We start from the raw sequence: 23,155 nt of genomic DNA, 5'->3' as shown, positions 1-23,155 counted from the left end.
TGAGGAAGTGTGAGGAGACCAGGTTGAGAATGAGGGTTCTAGCTTGGGCAACCAGCTAAGGCTGGGAAGACCAGGAGGAGTCTATGGTGCAGCAGAACGGGTGCCTTCCAGGCATTTTAGAGCACATCTGGAAGACTGGACTAACTGTGCTGTCCTTCAGGGAAGCCTCCATAGCGCTAAAGGTATGGCTGCTGTGTAAAAATCCAAGGAGCACACATTCCAGGCAAAGAGAAAAAACAGATATGGGAAAAACACAGATAATGGGAAATTTATATGATGTGCCAGTTGGGACTCCTGCTAGTGGAGGCATAAGCGGGGAGTTACTGGTTCCGTAGTCGGGCAGGATGCTACAGGAGTTCACAAAAGGAAGGGGTTCCAGAATGGGAGTTGACGCTGCCAGTGGTCCGTCTGGCTCCCTGTCTGCTATTCTTTGTATGTTGGCATCAGTCTTTTCTACTGCAGATGGACCGTGCTCCTCGTGGGGGCACCACTGCTGACAGACCCAGTCCAGCAATTGCAGTGAAGGGACAACTCCTTTCTCTGCATCTATATGTCAGTTCTAGAGCAAGTCTCTGCCTGGCTTAGGTTGGATGTTGTGCCTGTCATTGCAGCCAGGGAGTGGAGTAGTCTAATCGGGCTGGACCATTTGCCCACCCTTGTTGGGGCCTTCATGGTCTTTTTTAAGAAGGCAGAAGAAAAGCATGTATGGAAAATAAAAAAAGAGTATTTAGCATGGTTTCTGTGTTTTGAAGAATTTATGGTACAACAAGGTAGGAACTCTTTGGGGAGTTTTAAACAGAGGACTTGATCATATTTAGGTTTTATTAAAAGTCATTACAGACACTGTGTCTGGGTTTGTGGTTGGAAATAAATAAGTGAGTAGAGGTTAGGAGGTTGCCACTGTAGCTGTAAGGAGAGCCGAAGAGACCTGAGCCAATTAAAGCCCTTAGTTGTGTCATTTGGACTTCACCTCCAGCCACCCCACCGGTAAAGAGGAGTGGGAGAAAGTCTAGAGACAATGAGGCAACCAGGGCTTGGTGACCAGTTGGAGGAGGCAAGAAAAAGAGGGGCTTAAGGAGGATCCCCCCCACCACCACCAAGGGGGGTAATAACTATTCTCCAGAAGGCTAGATTTATCTTTGGAAACCAGTTATTAAGTGGTAGCAGACTTGACATATCTTATGTACTTCTTGAGAAATGTGAGTGCTGTTGGCTTTTTGTGGTGCCTCAACTGGAAAAGGAAGCTGACTGATTGTATTTGTCTCCCTTTAAAGTTTCCTTTCTTTTTGCAATCAGATAATAGGAGCCACAGCCAGGACTGCCATTTGACAGATGGATGGGAGCTGGGCCCTGGCCCGAAGACCTTTCCTCCCCCCCCATGCCTGCCCCTGGGCCTGCAGGTCTACTTTATAAACATTCATCTCCTTGGCATTGGCCTTGCTAGGAAGGCTTTTCAGGATTTTAAGCAAAGAAATGACCTGTTCTGACTTACGTTGTGACCAGTTCCCTCCTGTACTGGGAATAGACTGTGGATGGAGGGAGGAGTGTTACCAAGAGCCAAAGTGCAAGGGAGGGGTGGGGGGCAGGCACACCTGTGCAGGGGCTGTTGTAATCAGCTATATTGGTAATGGTGGAGGGGGTGAGAAATGGTCATGTTCTGAATATATTTTGAAGTACAAACCAATTTTGGTGAGGATTGGATATGGAGCAAGAGAGAGGAGACAAGAATGACTCTATAAACGTTTTGGCCTGGACAACTTGACGAACGTTGTCTTTAGCCTGATATGGGGAACACTTGGAGGAGCAGGTCTGGGGGAAGGCCAGGGGTCGGCACTGGACATGTTAAGTTTGGGACATTGAACATGACTTACACAGAGCTCCTATTTGACATCTTACTTGAAGCGGGCAGTTGGATATATCCTACCAGCCAGGAGTTAAAGGAGAGGTCCGGGCTTGGAGAAAAATCTGGGCATCCTCAGCATACAAATGGTATCTGAATCCGTGACATTAGGCGAAATCACCGAGGGGTGACTAAAGGCATACAGAGAAGAGATGAGAATGAGGCCTGAGCCCCGGGACACTCTGACATTGAGAGGCAAGGAGAGAAGGAAAAACCAGCAAAAGGAAAGAACAGCCAGTGAGAAACAGCGGGCAGAAAACAAGAGTGCTGTCCTAGAAGCCAAGTGAAAGGAGTCATCAAGCAAGAGGGAATGGTTTACTGATATCAAGAGCTATAAGACAAAGACTAAGTCTTGCCCGTTGGGTCTGGCAACATGGAGGACAGGCCAAGTGCATGTTCTGGACCAGAGCTTAACCTCTCAAAAGAAGCCACAGTTTACCCACTGAAGAAGAATACAGTTGTGCAAAACAGGATTGCTGTAGATTGATTGAAAGAAATCCAAGAATGATGAAGACAGTGCCATGGGCGTCTAGTGCTATGGGACAGCCCTTCTGGCTTTTGTGAGGAGGGTTGAGGTCAGATTCATTCGTGTCTTTATCCAGCATTTATTCATTCCACAGAAATATACTGGGTTTCAGAGACTGGGGGTAAGGGTGGGGGGAAAGGGAGACCATGTAGTCATCATTTAATGGGTATAGAGTTTCAGTTTTGTGGAAAAGAGTTCTGGAGACGGATGGTGGTAATGGTTACACAGTAACACAAACGTGTTAATACCACTGAGCCATATACCTGAAAATGGTTAAGATCATAAATTTTCTGCTATGTATGTTTTAACACACACACACACACACACACACACACACACACACACACACACACGAGAGAGAGAGAGACAAAAAAAAAAACAAAACAACTTATTGGCCCCATCATGAACTGGGTCTGGGACATAGTGTTTGAAATGGATGGCATTTCAATAGGAGATAATTTGGAGGGAAGGGAAGAAGGACCTCCAGCTGGAGGGAATACAGAGAAGGCCCGCTATCAGGCCTGTTTGTCTGGATTGTGGGGTCAGTGGGGGAGGCCACTCGAGCTGAGGCTGTGGACTCAGGCTGGGCCAGTTCGTGCAGGCCTGGCAGCCTGCTTACGGAGTTGGGCTTGCCTTCTTAGATTCTGGAAGCCTCTGAAGGCTCTCTGCCCAGGGGAGTGTCATTCCAAAGGTGTGCATTTAGACCATTAATCTCATGAACCCTTCCTGTTAAGCCATTGCTTATTAAAAGCAGTGGGATTGAGGCATGCCTTTCTATAGGGAAAATTGTGATCAAGCAGAATTTTCAATACCCAGGCATGTGGTAATGAATTAAGTGGGTTGTTTTTCCTCACATTTTACAAATATTTATTGAAGACTACCTAAATGCCCACAGCGTTCTAGGCAGTGGGGTAAGAGTAGGGGTAAATTTAACAGGCCTCTTCTCTTGAAAAGCCTAGACTCTAGGGACCCCCATTCCTAAATAAGAAATTATGCTCCCACGTGTCACGTGTTGCCATAAATGTCTCGCCATGAGAGAGTTCCATGGGAACTGAGAGGGGGAGGTGCCCGGCTTGCTGGGGACACTGGGGAGGCTTCTTAGGGAAAGACTGTCCAGTGGATTTGAAAAATGAGCACAATTTTCTGGGCAAAGTAACAGAAATGGGCATCCTGAGAGGATGGTAAATCAAAACTTACTGGGGGCTGTAAATTGAAAGACAGTGTATAAATAGCCTCTCTTAAGCTGAACTCTTATTTCGTTGGCTTTAGGTGGTGCTGACTAGAGTGCACGCATTTGGACCCAAGCTTAACTTTTCAAATGTGGAATCCTAGGCCTTCACTGGTAAGTTTGTTTGATGCCTTCTTACCAAATTATGCTGTTGAGGATCGGTATTTGGAATAAAGGGCAAGAAAGTTATCATTGGCACAGCTCTGTGGAGGTTACCAAGCCTAGACTCTAGAGAAGCCGGTAGTACAGGCAGAAGGGATCCACAGGAGAAGTGAAATTTCACTGTAGGTTTATGAAGTAGATGCTCTGGAGGGGCATCCAGGAGGTGTAGGGGGTGGACGCACCCAGGCTCATGGCAGGGTGGGCTTTGGCTGGGTTTTGAAGGAAAAATCCGGAGAAGAGTGAAATAAGGTTTTCGGGTTTGAGAAAGTGGGCGTAAGACACAAAGGCAGTGGGCTCAGCAACAGACCCACAGGAGCAAGAGCTTCAGAGGAGTCATGGGCCAGACCTTTGGCAAGAGATGATTGTTCTAGACCAGGGTCAGCAAACTTCTTCTGTAAAAGGTCAGACGGTAAATATTTTTGACTTCATAGGCCATGCGGTCTCTATCACAGCTACTCCGCTCTGCTGTTGTATCATGAAAGCAGCTATGAATGAATGGGCACCGCTGGGTCCCAGTAAAGCTTTATTTACAAAAACAGGCGGTAGGTAGGATTTGGCCTGTGGGCTGTTGTTTGCAGACTCCTTCTCTGGACCCTGAATGTCAGGCTAAGGCACTTGGACTTTGTCCTGGAGGCAGTGGGAAGCCATTGAGGTTATTTTGGGAAAAGAAGTGAAATGGCAGAAGCGACATGCTAGGACCGTTCTTCTCATAGCTGGACAGGAGGCATGGGGCTTGTTCAAAGGAACAGCAGCAATCTGCGCATGATGGCATGTGGTTAACAGTGGTGAAAATGGGGGCAAAGGACCAATAGAAGAGCTATCGCAAAGGGAGAACCATAGAATTTACAGTCTTCTTAGACTTTAAGAACAGGAGCCAAAGAAAATGGAAGTTTAAACTTGGTGGTTCACAGGGGCATCATTGGCACATGTAGACATTGGAGACTGAGGGGGGTAGTTGGTGCATCTGGTTTTAGATACACTGAGTTCAGGATCACAGTGGTTCATCCACAGGAAATGTCCCGTAGACAATTGGAAATGCAGGGATGAAGCTGGGACTGAGAGGGTTTGGTCTGGAGATGTGGAAGGGAGGCCGTAGGATTAAATAAGTTCTCCCCATGATGAGCAGAGAGCTGAGCCTTGGGGAATGTGCATAATTCCAGATGGAAGAAAAAGGTAGAAGAGAACCAAAGGCCAAGGAGGAGAGAGTCCCAGGAAGGGAAGAGAAGGGGGCAGCAGGGACCATGGAGAAGGAAGTTGAAGGAAGGCTGCTGACTTGGTGACAAGTTGGTTACAGGTGGCCTTGAGGAACATGATGCCACAGGAGGAGAATGGGGGATGAGGGCTCCAGGCTGCACAGGGTTGGACATAAATGAGGGATAAAGAATCGAAGACACTAGGAAAATAGACCACCCGTAGAGAGTGTGGGCCTTAAAAGAAGGGAGTACACATTTGCATGTCGCAGTTACCTTTTCTTTAGCTCTGAGGCAGGCACAACATGCTGCGACCGGTGCTCTTTTCCTTCTCTGGAGCCAAGCGGTGCTTGGGGGTTTGTGTGCACCCTGGGCTGGTGACTGTGTTCTTATTCGCCCTTGGAGGCGTGGTGCTCACGGCTGTGCCGCAGCTTGCACACGGAACCCAGCCCATGTCTGGACTCCTGCCAGAAGACAAGATGCGATCTGTCAGCGAAAGAGTTGCATTTGCCACAATGGAGGGGAAGAGAGGGTAGACCAGGAGACTGAAATGAGACCTCTTACTGGAGGGTCGGCCCATGTATGGGAGTTTGAGATACTTCCTCAGGTCATCCGGCCAGGTTGTCAATTTGTGCTCTGAGCATTTTGAGTGTACGTTCTTTGGTTTGGATTCTAAGTCACATTTGGCTTGGTTTGTGTGAATGTAGCAGTTTGAGATCTGGGAACAAAGGCAGCAGGTGTAAGTGGTTCAGAGCCACCATTTATGGAGCCCTCAGTAGGTCCCCAGCATGGTGCTGGTGCTCTACAGGTGTCGCTTTAGGTCCTCTCTGCAACAGCCTCCAACACGGGGAGTTCGTTTTCTCACGTCAGTAGTGAGGAAATCAGATCATAAAGAGGCTGAGTAACCTGTCCAAGGTTACAGGAGATTTGAACCCAGATCTGACCCCCGGGTGACTCTGCTTCCTGTTTTCTCTCACCTAAGTCTGGAATTAATCCTCCCACTTATGTAGAAGGACTGGGGACGGACTGAGCTATGCGGGTTAAATATTCAGAGCCTAGTGTGGGTGTTTCCACTTCCTAGGAGTCTGGTGAAAGGGTGGAGGAAGTGTGGGATCTCTGCAAGAAATCAAGACCAAACCTTAATCGCTTTAACTGTTTCCCCAGGTAAAATTTTCCTGGGTTGGAGGAACTTGGAGAAGGTTAACAGTCGTGGGCTTGGAAAGGAAATATCACTGGAAGGCATGACAGCCAGATTTCAGCCCTAGCTCTGCGGCAATTATAATCAACTTTTTGTTTAAATATTTGGTATTTGTCTCTGCTCACCTTCAACTTTAAGCTTTGAGGGCTGGGTGTTTCCCCCCACACCGCCAGCATCTATCATGGCTTGGGCATGTCCTATGTGCTCAGTGAATATTTGTTGTTTGTAATGAGCCAAGAGGCTTGGGACAAGGTGCTTAACCTCTGTGTGCCAGGCACTGACTCTTGGCACCGTGGCTGTAGAGGTGACATGGCCTCTTGTCCTCATGAGGCTACTCCTGAGAAGATGTTTCTAGTAGGGGAGACAGACAGAATAAAGGTATGAGACGTGGTGTGTAAGGTCAGGCAGGCGTGATCACGCCCTGAAGTAAAGTAAAGGGAGAGGGTGGCCAACAGTTTAGTTAGGGTCATCGGAAGGCCCCACCAAGAAATGAAGCAAGACAGTGAGGCTGTTGGGGGAAAAGTCATAATTCTGTTTGAGACTTCTACAGACGTCAGCTGAACTGTCAACACTCCTTAATTCTTTTGCTGGGCCGTGGCTGCTAACACCTAACTGCTTCCATCAGTGAGGACTCCCTTTTCCGGCCCCTCGTCTGTGGCCTCTGAACTGTCTCTTCCCCTCCTCGGTAGGTGCTCCCTCGCCTCGCCTCGCCTCGCCTCACCTCACCTCACCTCGCCTGCCTCTCCAGGTTCTCCTCCAGCCCCAAAGCCCTTGCCTCCACAGCCTGCTTTGCTAGTGTTCTTTCTTTTGTCCTTAGCTTGGTAGGGTTTTGCTTGGTCCCTTTCTCATCACCGTGAGGATTCTCCCCGGCGGAGCCCGTGCAGTGCTCCTTTCTACCCTGCAGTCATCCAGAACTACATATCCAGCACAGAACCTCCTCCTAGGCTGCGCTGCTGGCTGCTGTCCACTGCCCGCGGGCACCTCGGGCCCATCCCTGCCCTGCGGCCAGGTGCGTCTGTCTCCCTGTGTCACCTGCCTTGCCTGGGACTGCAGCCCCAAGTTGCGTCTCCTTCACGAGTCATCCCTGGCTTTGTCCTTTCCCTCCTCTGTCCTGTTCTGTGGGTGACCATCCTAGTAAAGAGGGTGCCTTCTCACTTGTCCACTCCCTTCTCTTCCCTCCCTACTCCTTCCCTTAGGACTCATCATTTGGATTTCTTTCAAAAGCCTCTTAATTGCTCTTCCTGTGGCCATTTTTGTCCTCCCTCATCCCACCCCCACACTCCTTATCAGCATGATGTTTATAACTCACACATCTGATCATGGCTTTCTTCTGCTTAAAGCTCTCCAAGGGCTCCTTATTGCTTGCAGGATAAAACCTAAGCTCCTTGGTAGGCCTGCAGGCTTTCATGGTCTGGCCTGTGGGCACATTCCTCATGGATTTCTAACCTCGGCCCAGCCTCCCACCAGCCATCACCTCTGGGCCCTCTAGGGAATGACCTGCGCCCTGCTCCCCATTTCAGTAGCTCAGTTCAGGTTTCCAGTCTTCCGGACACCTTCCTTCCCCCGTTGCTCCTCGCTGTGACCTGGGGACGACCTTCCTCCTGGCTCCCACAACACCCTGCATTTCTCTCTTCCAAAGTGCTTATCAGCACACTGTTGATTTACTACTTGTTATGCTCAGTAAACTGAGCTCCTTAAGGGTGGGGACCCCACATGCGTGTGCGCGTGTACACACACACACACACACACACACACACACACACACACACACACTTGGTTCTCAGTACCAGCATAGTACATCCGGCTCAGGAAGTGTGTGTTGAAGTAAGGATAGTAAAGTCTGTTTGCGCAGACTTAGAACGTGATCAAATGTACTTGAAATTGGAGGTTCATAGGCCATGGCATTGGGCAGAGCCACCCGCCTGTCCCCTCAGCTTTCAGTGCAGGAGGCATTGCTCTGGGTGTGGGTGTGTGGCCGCCTGCTGTGTCTCCCGGCATGCTGGGACCTCAGGAATGTAACTTCCTTACATTCGTTGCCCCTGACTTTCAGAAAACTCCCTTGTCGATGGAACAGTAACAGCAATTCAAAATGAAAAATAACCCATCAAGGAATGCCCATCAGGAGTGAGGTCTGCCCAGCTTCAGCCCGGGTGAATCCCAGATTTCCTAAATTAGCCAAAATGACGATTCTTGCTAACCGCTGACAGCTTTTCTCCCCCATCATCTAGCTGAGAATACTTGTCTGGCTAGGGGGTGAGGACAAGCTAGCGGTCCTTTGTGGACACGCCTGGGGGCTTCTTCATCTGCCCTTGGAGCCCTGTAAAGTCCTCGGTGAACACCGACGAGTGGCGCAGGAAGAGGCTCAGACCCCGCAGATGCCAGGTCAGCGTCTGTACTCCCCATGGGAGCGGGCACAGCGCACCCGGGCGCTAGTCAGTACGTGCTCATGTTTTCACGCGGGGCCATCGGCTCAACGCTCGTTGCGTCCTCTCCACTTCCTAGTTTTGCCACAGACCTGGGGAATTGTACTGAACGTGCAGCTTTTGCGTGGGGGCTCACGGCAAGCTGGGAGGGCTTCCTAGAGGAAGTAGCCGTTCTTACCACGGAGGCGTCCTGCTGACCAGAGTGCTCCAGCTGGCACTTGGAGCTGCTGTCCTCATCCGGAGGTGTCCTCAGGCACTTTTTAAAAGCTACCCGCCGCATGGATGCATTTTCCTTTTGGTTTATCTGGTCCATGCCCACTCTGTGCCTTCAGACCTCCGCTGATATGCTGCCTCCTAGGAAGCGTCCGCTGACCTCCCCGATAAGAAACCTGGGTCTGATCGTCACCATCACCGTTCTCGTCACATACCACTTACGGCTCGCTGGCTGTTTGGCAAGCCCAGGCAGAGTGCTTGGCGGGCAGGCACGTGGTGGCAGGGCCTCGGCAGGTGTTGGCTGCGGCAAGTGTCATCATTATGATCCCACACGCCCCCTCTGAGGGGACTGAGGCCCAGGTCAACACGGGACATGCGAGTGGGGGTTTGCCGCGTGTGCCGACCAGGTTGGCGCCCTTCCCATTCCCTCCTGCACCGCGGTCCCTCTGCCACGCGTGCCCGCAGCCCGCACTCCCACTCATTTGCAGTGCTCGCCACAGAGGCCGGTTTTCGTTTACTTGTGTGGTTGTAGATCAGTGAACGTTTGCCCCTCCACTGGGCAGCCCGGTGAGCCCAGGACTGTGGGGGTCTGCCCTGTAGGTAGGTGTGCCACATGGACTTGCCCCACAGCCTGCCTGATGTCCCGCTTTTTCTCCCTGCCCCCTGCACCACGGGCATCTGGCGAGATGGGCCAGAGGGGCCCCCCAGGGCCCCCGCACGCTTTAGCCTGTACCCCTTACCTGTTTCCATGTCAGAGTCGCTGTGCTGAGGAAGGGTCTGTGCCTCGCCGGGATGCCTTTGTCTCAGACCCCCGGGACCACTCCTTCTGTCTTTTTCTCCACCTCCTCCTCCTTTTGTAAGGAAGTGGACCCTGTTCTCCCCTTAGGATAGAGCCAGCACCTTCCTGTGGCCCTGCACACACTCTGGGGGATGGCTCTGACCACCGAGGGCCATCGTGATCTGTGTGCCTGCCCTCCTTGTCCTTCTGGCACCCCTGGGGACCAGCCGTGGTGTGGTGTCTGTGGCAGGGCAGTACCTGGCATAGTCAGGGCCGAGGGGTCTGTGGAATTGGGGAAGGGAGCACAGAGGTTACCGCCTTAAGGGCAGCTGCTGGACGATGCAGTTTGCATGTGCGTGTGCCTGTGTTGGTGAGTATATGTGTATGAACGGGGCTGTGTGTGTGTTCCTTGCTCCGTGTTTTTGTTTGCATAATTTATCCTTGTGCACATTGGAGACAGTGTCTCCCTCTTTCACGGGTCTGGTATGGGGCCTCGAATAATAGATATTTCATAGCCGTTGGCTAAATAAATATTTTCTCCTTTCCCAAGCTGCAGGCGCCTCCCCTCTCCTCCACCCGCCTCTTTGGTACCTCAGTGACCGTTTCACAGGGTTGTTGTGACTTGTCAGCACCCGCTTCCCAGACCCTATTCAGACAGCGGTGACGTGAAAGCCCCAGCTAGACCCCAGCAGGCCTGGCTACCCTCCTTAAGCTGGCAGCGAGGAAGCCGGTCCCTCAGGGGCACCTCACCAGGCCTCTGGGGCCCTGTAGGGCCAGGCTGGCTGAGCCTGGAGTGATTCATACCAGTTTTGAGTGGGAAAAATAAAAATAAAAAGAATGGCTTCTGACCAAGTGGGGAAAGTGGGTGTGGGGGAGGAGCAGCAGAAGGACCCTGGCCACGCCTTGGGTACACTTGCCAGCAGCAAATTGAGATTGGCTTAGAGCACGGGCCCCAGCAGACCTGCTTCAGTATTTCAGCTCTGTGCCTGCTGATCGTGTAACTCAGACTGCCCACCCAAGTTCTGTAGGCCTCGGTTTCCTCCCCTGCCACACGGGATGGTGATCCTCGTGATCACCTCTGTGAGGCTCGTGTGAAGGGGAAATGAAAATGTGCTTAGCCCTGGGATGTAGCAAATGCCAAATAATCTGTTATCATTGTCGCTTTTGAAAAGTAGTGTCATTAGCAGTAACTGTAAGACGACTTTGGACGAGATACAAAGTCTACGATGCAGTTAAAGGCTCCGAGGAGTGAGCTAGTGCTTCAGAAAAGTGCTTTGTGAGTTGCAGCTTATGTGCAGATATTGTTATTAGCACAAATATAGCTGTGACTTTTTTGGCTTTGGGAAAAATGAGCACAGTTTTCTGATGTTGACTCTAAAGTCTTGGTTGAGTTTGGTTTTGGTTCTGGAGGGAGATTCGTCAGGCCTCTCTTGGAATCTTGCCCAGAGGCTGCGTGACCCACACTGGTGCTCCCGGATGCCGAATGCCTGAGTGACACCTGGCATCTGTACTTGATGTTGTTATTTTCAATGTCCTACGATAAACATAGTCGAGTAAGTTCTTGGAGATTCATTGACAGTAAATTGTGGAAATTTGCTCTGGACCTGGGAAGTTCTCCCTCTCAAGTGCTTCATGCCTGGTATAGCCAACAAATTTTAACAATTTCTTCAGAATTTGACCCAGACAACTACCATTGTTTCCTCAAGTACGTTAGAAATATTTTCTTACTTATCAAACACTTGACTCTCGTTCCATATTATTTGCCTGCCTCCTCCCATCCTTCTAAAAATTAAATTGCACAAAGATGACCCATTAAGAAAATGTAGATAGTTTCAGGCCGAGGTTGAGAACTTGATTCATTGGCTGCATCTGGCTGGCAGATGTATTTTGTCAGTGCTCACGACATTGTAAAACTTTGGAATATGTGGCCAACACTTGACACATGGTAGATATTGTCTAGAAATCTGGATTTCTAACCTGCGTGAAAAATCGGAGGTCTGATGGCATTGGGGAAGAGTGGCGGTCCCTCCTCCAGTGGCTTCTCTGGCTTGCCCAGCCCTGCCCAGCTGCTCACCCTTACCCACCTTTGCCCAGCCCTGCCCAGCTGCTCACCTGGCCTGCAGGTCACGGACTGGGCGGTCTCTCCTAAACGTAACCCAACACCTCGTAGACACTGAATTGATTTAGGATTATTTTGTTTCATCAGCAACTTTGGCCATAGATAGGAAGGTTACTTCACCCCATAAGCTGGGATTTTATGAGAACCCAAGTGACTATAGTGTTTTACATAGGCCCGTTTTGGATTTGGGGGAGTCACCGTCTCTCCTCCCCGTGGGATTTCCTCATTAAGCAGTTTTTAAGAACTCTTCAGTGGAGACTCAATCAGTCAACATACAATGTTGGGTAATGCAGGATATCAATTTTGATGGCCCCTATTTAAGAGAGGCTGCCAACAAGTGAACTTGAATTCAGTAATTTATGATGTTATAAAATTTGACTAAGACACTTAGTCCTTTTTATTAGCCAGCTTGTTGAAATAGTTGTAATTTGGTAGAATTCTTATTGAAATAGCTGAGGGATTTGAGATTCTCTGTCCTGGAGACGATCCCCACCTGTAGTCTTTTCCTGGGCAAGCCCAGGGGTGTGCACAGGGCCGGTGGCCACCGGCAGAGATGGAGAGGCTGTGCTACGTCCCGGGGTGCTTACTTTAGGGGAGTGCTTGCAAGCACTGGAATTTTAAAAATTATCATCGTTCTGTGACCTTTTAGGTCTATTTTTGTTTGTTTTTGTCATCACAAAGGAGTCTACACTTGTAGCAGATTCAGACAACACTGAAGTGCACTCGCATGAAAGAAGGAAGTCTTCGTGACTTCTCCACCTCCAGCCTTCTCCACCGATGGGCAGTTGAGACTTTGTTGGGTATAGTCCTGGACTTTTTCATTCGCTTGTGTTCCTTCTACCTCCTTTGCCCTTATCTCCAACATACGCACTTTCACTTTTGTTTTGTAAAAATGGAATTTCTCTATTTGTACCATCCTGTAGCTCTCCTTTCAGTGGCCGACTGTCAGTGCTTATGGTCATCTTTACAAGTCGCTACGTACAGGTAGACGTGCCTTATGTTTGGCAGCCGTACTCCATGGTATGGATACATTTCAAGTTTGTTTAATCATTCCCGTGCTGGTGGACACCCAGGTTCTGCTCTTTTGCCATCGCCACGGCTGCTGATGTGGGAATTGTTGTACACGCTTGTGAACTTTTACATGAGATTTTCTGTGGCATAGGCACCAAGAAGTGGGACTTCCAACTTAAATAGTTTGAATTTAAAATTTGAAACAATACAGGGGCGCCTGGGTGGCTCAGTCGGTTAAGCATCCGACTTCAGCTCAGGTCATGATCTTGCGGTCCATGAGTTTGAGCCCTGCATCGGGCTCTGTGCTGATAGCTCAGAGCCCGGAGCCTGCTTCAGATTCTGTGTGTCCCTGTCTCTCTACCCTTCCCTTGCTCATGCTCTGTCTCTCTCTCTCAAAAATAAACATTAAAAATTTTTTTTAAATATAATTTGAATCAATATTGCTTAATTGTCTCCCAAAAGGCTGTACCAATTCATGCTTCTCCCAAGAGTATCCAATTATAACTTTAATTATCTAGCTTTCTTTCTTTCTTTTCTTTTCTTTCTTTTTTTTTTTTTTTTTTTTTTGCTTAAACACTTAAAACTTTAAAAACTCACAAATATGCCATCAAAATGATACATTTGTCTTAGTCTATAGGTTTAATTAAATGATTTTCATATTTTGATTTTGGTGATGGTTATCATCCTGCATGATGACAAAAATGTTCCTCAACTGTTGTAGCCAATTGTTAACTACTTATTTAAGGGCTGTTGTTGTGCCCGGTAGCCTTTGGAAGAGGAGGGCCAAATCACAGCTTCCTGTTCCACAGCTCTCCCAGCGCTCCTGTGTTCTCCCTTGAACCATCGGTACAGAGGCCAGCTCGGCACTGAAGGAGCTGCACCCGGGAGTGCCGGGCCTTAAGCCCAGGACACTTGGGGAGGGGGGCAGCAGGTGATGTGGTGAGGTAGCCCACGATTCCCAGCACCCCTTCTTTACATCTGAACGCCGTTTGACATGGACAGTTTCTTCCCACATGTGTTTTCTCATAGCGTCCCTACGACCTCCCTTTGAAGCAGGCATTCTCCTCCTCCCCCTGTTTATATCTGGGGACACTTAGGCCCAAAGAAGATCTGACTTACTGAGTGTTGCACAGCTGGTAAGGAACAGTCTCTTGGACGCAGGTCCTCCAAATGCAGTGGAGTCAGACCCCTGTGAGGCTGAGATGTAGCTTTGGGCCTACAGTGCACCATGGAAGTTTCCTTTACTGGGCTGGGGCTGGAGAAAGGACAAGGAAGTGACATTCCCAGATGTCCTGTGGTCACTTCTGTCCACAGCTTTCTCCCAGGAGTGCTAACACTTAGGATCGTGTTCTTGAATGTTTCCCCAGTGTTTAGAAAGGATCTGTGAATTCTGGACCAGGGGACTTAACTGATCACACGTGGTTGCGAACTGCTGACCCAGAATGTGTCTTCTTCTCCTTAGACAGGATGAGTCTGGGGAGATGGTCAATTTGCCATTTGCTAACTGTATCTGAAATTTAGAATTCTGTCTTCTCCCAAGGCCTCCTCTCTGTCCCTCTGACCTGGTGCCTGGCTTTTGCTAACAGGTTACCCTGTGTTGGTCAAAGCTCCTTAGCACTAACCTCATTATGAGCCTGCAGGGAGATTTGATGTCCAGACCACTCATCCTTTCTGGATGTCTTCAGCTTCACTAGACTCATGCAGGTGGGCTGGTCTACTGAAAACAAGGGGATCTGGAGTCTGACGGACCGAGAATCAAATCCTGGCCTCATCACTTTTACTAGCAGTATGAAACTTTGGCTGTTGACCTCACCTCCCTGAGCCTCAGTGTCTCCTTTCTACAAAATAGGGATAATAATTCCCTCATGGGGCATTTTGAAGAATATATGAATTAAGACTTGGAATGTGCTTCTCAAATGTTCAGCATAGAATGGATACTTATAAATATGAGTCCTGGCTCCTTTTCCTGCTGTAGAGAGAAGGTTCTCCTCTGGGGATGCTCCAACCTGCTGGCTGCTGGCTGGGGATCCTAGGGACAGAGGAAGGCCACCAAGATGAATCATATAGAACATGTGCTCTCAGGAATTCACTGTTAGGTAGGGGAACCCAATGAGCAGAGACCATGTAACGTGTACATTGTAAGAATCAACTAACAGAGCGAAGATTAATTAACCTCCAGGTGAATGGGGTGGTGGTGGTGGTGGAAGAAATTATCAAGCAAGTAGGGTATTGAAGATTGAATAGGAGCTTGACGGAGAAGAATATACATAATGAATAGGCAACTCTACCCATCAGCGATCAAATGACATTACTTTGTATGTATGTATATATATATATATATATGTATATATATATATGTATATATATATATATATATATATATGTATGTTAACTTCATTGACCCTTACCAATGCACTGATCTATTCAAATCCTTCCTCTCTCTCTTTTCCTTTTTCCTTTCACTCTGCCTCTCCTTCTCCCCACCCTGCCTTAAGATATTTCAGTGCCTCACAGTTTCTTAAAGGACTTCTTTATGCTTTGGTAAATCCTCAGAGGATTGATGCTACTTCAGTCCTGCTAAGTTTTTACAAGAGCTTTGGTGTGGCTACCTTTCGTCCACTCCTTTTCTCTCCAGCATGAGTAAAGCTCTTCTGCTTTCTCAGCAATGAACAAACCCCTGGCCATTTGGTGCTGACTGGGTCACTGCCGTATGCCCGGGGCATGGGTCACCCCACTCAGTAGCCAGAACAGCTTTGTGAAACAGGGCTCTTCTTTACAGATGAAGAAAGTAGGCTTAGAGAGGTCGATGTGCTGGTTGTAACACACATCAGGGAACCACGGTTCAACGCCGGGCTTCTCCCTGTCCTGTGCTGCTTTGTTCAGTGTCTCGCACACAGTAGGTGGGCAGCAAACACTTGCCCAGAGGAATGAGAAGGCTGCCACACGCTAGTCCGCTCGGTTCACAGGGCTGGTTCTGTGACCCTCTCCGTGCGCTCACGGCATTCTCACTTGGCTTCCCACCTGTTGATGGGGTCCCAGGATCACAGGAATAGTTGGTACAAAATACAGTTTCCCATTCCCCTCGCTTTTTTTGTTTTGTTTTGTTTTGTTTTAGTTTATTTTGAGACATTGAGCACAAGTGGGGAGGGGGCAGAGAGACAGAGAGAGAGAGAGAGAGAGAGAGAGAGAGAGAGAGAGAGAGAATCCCATGCAGGCTCCGCGCAGTCAGTGCAGAGCCCAACTCAGGGCTCGATCCCACAATCACGAGGTCATGGCCTGAGGCGAAGTCAGACGCTTAACCGACTGAGCCACCCAGGCGCCCCGTCCCTCGCTTTTATTTCTAGGGCACTTGAAAGCAGATAGGTTGGACTGTTAAAACTTTGTGCTCGGCTTTGCCTGTGCCCTGTAAGAAATGCCTGGCACCGTGCACGTGCAGTGCTCTAGGAGCCCGGTCCAGGAGTCAGGGGCTTAGTGACTCCTAAGTCACAGTGGGTAGATCACATCCCCTCCCCAGAATTACATATCCTTGGCACACTGCGGGGCTGAGAGGGTCCCTAAGGATCCTGCCTACGGTACGATCTGCCGGAAGGAACGCAGGCGCTGGATTGGCCAAGACCTGAGTGTGAATCCTGGTTCCCGTACTTCCCGGCTCTGTGACCCTGGGCAAATCACCTAACCTCTCGGATGCTCGTTGCCTGTGTCTACGAAAGAAGGCAAGTAGGACCTGCTTCTGGGCTCACCGTCAGGAGGACAGGAGTCCATGTACACGAGGGCTATTTCCTTCCCTCCGTCTCTGACTCCTGAGTGCTTTGGTTTTGGACTCGCTGGGTGTTCCTGCAGTGAGACCCGACACGTTTCTCAGGTGCGGTGCTCACGACACCTCACCACATCCGTGGTGGATTTCTCGAAGCTCATGGATTTCTCGAAGCTCCCGCGTGCTGTTGAGAAACTGCTCGAGGGCAGATACCGTTCTACCACATTGAGCCATGGCAGTGCTGTGGTGACGCCTGACTTCCCCCCCTGTCCCCTTGAGGACAGCAGTGGCAGTGTCCACCAGCCTGCATGCAGGTGGCTCCTTTGCGTCTCTTCACAGAGAGGAGAACTCCATTCATTTGGCAAATGTTTGCCGTGCCCAGGCCTTATGTTAGGAGGCAGGGTGCACAGAGGAATAGTCTTGCACTCACTGCCCTTGGGAAGCTCACAGTGAGGAAGGGCAAAAATAGGGGTGACACAAGGCCATCGGGGCATGTGACAGGGCGCTGTGGGAGAAGGAGGGGCTTAGGCGCTCTCCCCTGGGCAGTCAGGAGGGGCCTCATAGACAAGAGGTGACTTTTGAGCAAGTCTTAAGGGACTGGTAAGAGTCTACACTGCAGAAGTATGCAGGCAGAACATTCCAGACAGGAGGAGGCCAGAGCCTGGAGGAAGTGATGCCTGGCCGCGTGTCTGGAGCTGGGGCCAACAGCTGGAGGACCTGGTGGTGGTCGGGACGACGACGCCCTCGGACCTTTCTCCGGAGCCCCAACCCGCATACCCGCTGCCCACTCAGCATCCACGCGTTGATGTTTAATGGGTATCCCGGACCCAACGCCACTAAATACAAGTCTTGGTATTTTTCTTCTTAACAGAAGGAAAAAAGGCAAAATCATAACCCTGCCCCTCCCCCAGCTTCCCCGTTTTATGTGGCAGGACCATTTCCCTGGTTACGCAGGCCCAACGTATCGGCATCACCTTGGATCCTGCTCCAAACCTTGCACTTCACGCTGTCTGCGGACAGTTCTTGACAGGTTTCCCATCAGAGTGAACCCTGAAAGCACCGCCCCTCCCTCCCCTCCTCCAGATGCCCCCCATCTCGCAGCAGGTCTCCCTGCTTCCGCTCGGGCCCCACTGCTACACACAATCAGGCAGAATGACCTTTTAAAAGGTAAAATCAGATGGTATCATTTCCCTGCCCAAATTCTCCAACGGCTTCCCGGCATCCTTGGAATAGAACTGCTTGCCATGGCCTGCCAGCCCCTCTTGCTTCTCTGATCTCTCCTTTTAGACCTCTCTGTTTTGCTCACTCCATTCCAGCCACTGTGCCTTTCTTGCTGTTCCTCTTTCTTGCCTCGGGGCATTTGCCCTTGCTCTTCTCCCCCCGAATCTGTCTTCCCCGACATCACTGCCTGGCTCACCTTCGCTGCACTCTGTTCTCCGTTCAAATGAGGGCCGGAGAGGAACAGACTTCTAGTCACCGTGTTCAAGGACTAAAATGCGCTGTCCTACCCCACCCTTTAACCCATCCCTCGATCCTCTTAGCTTGCCTCATTTCTCTTTATTAGCATCCGTTGTTACCTGACTTCTGTATCTGTTTGTCTTCGTTAGTGTTTGTCTTACTGCCCTAGAATATAAATCCACGAGGACGGGTGCCTGCCTTACCTATCTCATTCACCACTCTATCTCCAGGACATAAAACAGAGCCTGGCGCGCAGGAGGTGATCATCACACATTAGATTGGTGAGGGGGAGAAAAAAAATGAATGAATTAATGCAAGTGAAGACTTTGGTGTTTATTCCGTAGGCAGTGCAAATCTAGTAGACATCTTTCAGGAGGTGAGTGACGTGGTCAGCACTTTTATTTTAGAAAGCCAGCTGGTGGCAGTGTGGGGGCTGGACTGTAGGAGGGGGCAGCAGAACTAGTTAGAGGCAGTTAATTTGGTCCAGGAAATTGATGCTGCGTCCTGCGTCGGGCTGTGGGAACGGAGGAGAGGGGACCCGTGACAGGGTGTGGGGACCTTTGATCGTCTTTGGTGCCTGTTGGGGTAACTTGGTAGAGCAATTCCTTTCTAAGAAACACAGGGGCGAAGCTGGTCTGGGGAGAGCCTGGCGATACTCCGTGATGTTCTTCTCCCCCGGCAGACGTCAGCCCTGGGATGCACATTCTCTGCAGTGCCGTTGGCTCTCTGAGGAGCGACTCTGCGGCTCTCCAGACTCCCCCGTTCAGTCTTTCAATAAGAGGGTAGTCAAGATGGCAATGTCGGTGAGGCTGATACTTTTTCCCACAGACAGACCCTTTGCTCTTACACACCACAAGCCACACTAAATCTTTGGTTCTCGCTTGCAATGGGTACTTTTCTTCATATTGACTTCCAAAGGAGACTTGCTGTAACAACAGATCCTCTGCTCTGCCCACGTTCCGGACAGGGTTTACCAATAACCTGGGGATTCGGCATCTCCCTTGCTGCAAACACGCACAGGGACTCTTCTCCCTCGGGTGTCAGAGAGTCGGGTGGTCGGTGGGCATGTATTTGTAGCCCAGGAATAGCCGTGCTGTTTGGCGCTGCCTCTTGAAAACTTTCTTTTGAGGCTTGACTTATTCCTCCTTCCAAAAAGTCCCCAGTCCTCTCCAACTTTCAAAGAAAAGCCTTTCATCTCAGAGTAAACACATTCCTACCCATCCTGCTGCGGTGTCCCTTCTCTGTTCCCGAGAATATGCCATCCCAGGCTCTTAAGCCTTGGTCCAAAGTTCCTAATCCTGTTTGTCGAACCCCGTGAAGTGAAATACTGCACCATCTGTATAGCCAGATGCCCACCTCCCACCATCCTTCTTCTCTCTTCCAAAGGTCCAGATGCCATCGCATTACATTGCATTAATAGCTACCCTGTGGAGTTCCTGTGTGCCAGGTACTGTGTTAAACACTTCCCGTGCATTCTGTCCAACCCTTACCACCCTGCCAGGGTGAGTATTATTAACCTTTTCACAGATGAGGAAGCCAAGGCCTGGCAGTGCGGTGGACCTTAGTCGTTGAGAGCGTGGGCTTAGAGTCGCACAGACCCAGGTTGGAATCCCAACCTCACAGTGCACCTTGGGCATGCCACTTAATCTTCCTCACCTTCTTTTTCCAGATATAGGAAATGGAGATAACATAGAGAAGGTTCATGTGTTGCTGCGAAAATTTAACAGCATATGTTATTTCACAAGTATATAAGTATTTGCTTACCTTACGCTAGACTTTGTGCCGTCGGTAAAAGCTCTTGGTAGATATTGTCTTTGGCATCATCGTCGCCATTGTCATGGTCATCATCCTTGTCTCACAGCTACGTGGCCAGGGTTGAAGGTAGCCCTGCCTGGCTGTCAAGCCCTTGTTCTTTCTCCTGTCTCACAATGTTGCTCCCAAGTTCATCTTGCCTAAGACACACTGGTCACTAAGTTTGCTCTCTTGGTCTCTTCTGGGCACTGGGCTCAAGGTAAAGCTCAGTAGCCCCCCAGTCCCTTCCAGCCAATGACCTCTTTTCACTCATTGATGTGAGCAGTCCCAGTGGCCGGGCTGTTCAGGCAAGAGCTTGGGCGACTTTCCCTGACTGTCAATGTCATCTTGTCTACTCTGAAAGCCATCTTGTTGTTTATGTTACAGGATTGTCCAAAGAAAACAGGAGAGGCAGCAGAGACGGCTGGTGGGGGTCCCTGTCTTTTGGGGTCACAGATCAGTTTGTGAATCTAGTGAATTTTACGGAGCCTCTCTCCAAAAAATGCACGTGGTAAATACTCTCAAGACGAATATTGTTAATGAGACACCTGCCCCGAAGCCCACCCAGAAATTAATTGTAGCTAAGAAATTCTGTTCTGAAAGGTTAGCTTATGTGGTTCTCTTTAGTTCTGCCACCCCTCATTCACAATCAGGAGGGGCTTTTCTTTCTGTAGGGTGTTTGTATTCACAGGTTGTCCTGGTAGCATTTGGAAAAACCTGTTTTATCGATATAAGCTGCCATTTTCATTACTTTCCCATATTTCAGAAATGTGTCCACGCACTAGAGTTGGCCAGTCATTTTGATGGACCGACCTGCTGATTTACACATCAGTTCAAACCACTGCCTGCATCTAGCAGACAGGCTGGGGAGGAGTTGTGGCCCAAAATATCATCAGACTAATAGGAATTTTATTGTGATATACAGATTATAAAGGTTCAGAAGCTTAACGTCAGCAGGGTTCAGTGTTCTAAATTGAGATACATGTAAATCTCTGCTTTTCAATTTTAAGATTTTTGAAATTTCAGTCTTAAAAAGTATGCTTCCTTTCCTTTTTTTTTTTTTTTTTAATTCATTCCAATTTTCAAGGTATGGGTATAAAGGGAAGTCAGATTCCAAACACTCCGCAGTCTTCTAATTTGCTTGCAGGCCTCTCCTTGGAAACTTTCCAGCAAATTCTGGAATAAGCTTGCTGTTTCTAACAGCGATAGGAGTCATGGGTGTCACTGCTGATGGCTTCTCCCTTTCCTGCCTGGCCTTTGGAGCCCCACGGAAAGACAGGAATGGACCTTCCATAATGGGGGCCCCAGAGCCCTTCCTCCAGCTCTGGCTACGGGCCTGTGGTGCCGATGCCCTCTGCAGCTGGGGTTTTAGGGCACAGGAACCGAATCTGTCATATGTTAGATCATTTGATGTAAAGCTTTTTCTGATGCGTACTTTTTCCTCTAAAGTTTTTCTCCTTTGCTTTTTCTAAATTATAAAAGCAACAGATGCTCACTTCAAAGCCAGGATTAGAACTTTTCACGCCTGGCTTGGAATCCCAGCTCCATGAACGCATTAGATGTGCAGCCCTGGGAAAAACATGCACCCTCTCTGAGCCTTGCTTTTCTCATTGTTACAGAAGAGGTAATGATTTCCCCTCATACCATGGCCATGAACATCGAGAGACGCTGGTACGCAGAATGGTCTTCCAGAGGTCTGGCATGGATTCGTTTACTCATTGAATATTTATCGAGCACCTACCATGAGCCAGCCACCATTCTAGTTGTCCTGGAAATACTCAAGAACAGGACAGAGGGGGTCTCTGCTCTCATGAGGCTCACCTTCTAATCAGAGGGGGGCCCAAAGAAAAGAGACCATTTCAGAAATTAAGAAATGAGGACCCCCAGATGGTAAGTGAGTTATAGGAAGGGCCACTTTAAAAATCTTTTTTTTTTTTTAACATTTATTTATTTTTGAGAGAGAGAGAGAGAGAGAGAGAGAGAGAGTGTGTTCAGGGGAGGAGCAGAGAGAGGGAGACACAGAATCCGAAGCAGGCTCCAGGCTCTGAGCTGTCAGCACAGAGCCCGATGCGGGGCTCAAACTCACAAACCGTGAAATGACCTGCACCGAAGTCGGGCGCTTAACCAACTGAGCCACCCAGGCGCCCCAAGGAAGGGCCACTTTAGATGGGACACCCACGGGAGACCTCTCTAATGAGGCTCCGTGTTTTGTGACCCCCAGGTCCCAAACTTTCCAGCTGTAAACAGTTCTACCCCTTTCAGTGTAGGTCCCAGTTTTGAGTTTGGAAAATCTGGCCACAGAGCACCTATCAGTTCTCTTTTGGGAGAACTCACCGATTGGTTCCCCATTCAGTGTTTGAGCCTCTGCAGCTGGATCTGTGGCCTGGGGCCTTTTGCAGGCCTCCTGGGCCTGCTGGGGTTTGTGCTCCCCTCGGAGCACTCCCGCAGGAGAACTGCCACTGAAGGGAGGAGGGGGGGGTGATTGGTTTCTAGCCGGAGCCCATTGTGCTTCAGTGCTGCCCTGAGCATTCCGGTTCCTAAGGAACTGGAAGTAATTTCTCTTTCAGTGAGACCGTGGCACGCGGCAATCCCCTGATTCCCTGCATGCAGTGTTTCAAGAGCTGGTCGGGGCCACACGAAAGCTGGGCAGCCGGGGCAGCCCCAGCTTGTGCAATGGCTTTTGAGCCCCAGAGCAGTCGACCTGACCACGTCGTCCCTCGCGGGGTCTAATACGGATTTTTAAATGACCGTCTCAGTCTGCCGCATTGGACAAGAGGGACCCAAACTGATCAGTGAGGAAAGCTGCTGAGTAGAAGGGCAGGCCGCCTGTGACTCACCTGTCATGTTCTTTGCTGACCCACTTTTATTTGACCTTGATTTGCTCAGTGCAGTTAAAGACGCTGTCGTGAAGGCACTTTTGCCGCCTGTTGGAAGTCCGGCGTGTGACAGCCCAGGATCTCAGGCACACGCGTGACCCAGGCAGATGGACGGATGGACAGGTGGTTAGCTTCTCATCTACCTCTGAATTGTAATTCGATCACGAGGAAAGGGCTTAATTTCAAGAAAACGGAACAATTATCTCAGACTAGACACAGTGCCAAAGCGGCAGGCCCTCCTCCTTGTCACAGGGTGGCTTAATCAGAAGATGGCCTAGATGGCCGCCTTTCAAGTGGGTCCTTGCAGTAGCTTGGCAACTGGCACAGGGTCATAATTGGAAGAATTTGGCTCTGAGTGTCTGTGGGTGTTTACAGTGCACTATAGGGCCGGGCTGCTTTTATTTATAGAATATTGTGAGCAACAAGCAGCAGAAGGCTGAAAAGCCACTAAATCTCGATTTATTTTTAACAAATTCCATTTTTCCCCTCATCCCAGAAGGAGAACTGAGTTATTAAAAAACAGTAAAA

At 49.6% G+C, this 23,155-nt stretch overlaps 1 protein-coding gene and 1 long non-coding RNA gene across 14 annotated transcripts in view; one reads left to right on the top strand and one right to left on the bottom strand.

The window, feature by feature from the left end:
* BMAL1 (basic helix-loop-helix ARNT like 1) overlaps positions 1 to 23,155 on the top strand; it is a 106,932-nt gene that overhangs the window by 33,580 nt on the left and 50,197 nt on the right. For 10 of the 13 annotated variants that reach the window (XM_053899964.1, XM_019456377.2, XM_053899967.1 and 7 more), the window contains one exon: positions 3,696 to 3,768. The exons of 1 other annotated variant lie outside the window; for it this stretch is intronic. The gene's annotated coding sequence lies outside the window, so the exon portion shown is untranslated. Of the gene's footprint in view, positions 1 to 3,695; positions 3,769 to 22,642; positions 22,751 to 23,155 lie in introns of all 13 variants that reach the window. 2 more of the 13 variants (XM_053899966.1, XM_019456369.2) reach the window with 1 other exon arrangement.
* Positions 5,250 to 22,681, bottom strand: LOC109271164 (uncharacterized). Its single transcript, XR_002081849.2, has 3 exons — positions 22,589 to 22,681; positions 13,868 to 14,003; positions 5,250 to 5,492 (listed from the first exon to the last, which is right to left on the bottom strand). It is a non-coding gene; the product is annotated as an uncharacterized LOC109271164 (long non-coding RNA).

Source organism: Panthera pardus, unplaced genomic scaffold, assembly GCF_024362965.1.
Source record: "Panthera pardus isolate Hobbes unplaced genomic scaffold, ASM2436296v1 HiC_scaffold_12, whole genome shotgun sequence".
NCBI lineage: Eukaryota > Metazoa > Chordata > Mammalia > Carnivora > Felidae > Panthera > Panthera pardus.
The sequence above is the reverse complement of the archived record's forward strand: the minus strand, read 5'-3'. Positions and strand labels throughout refer to the sequence as shown.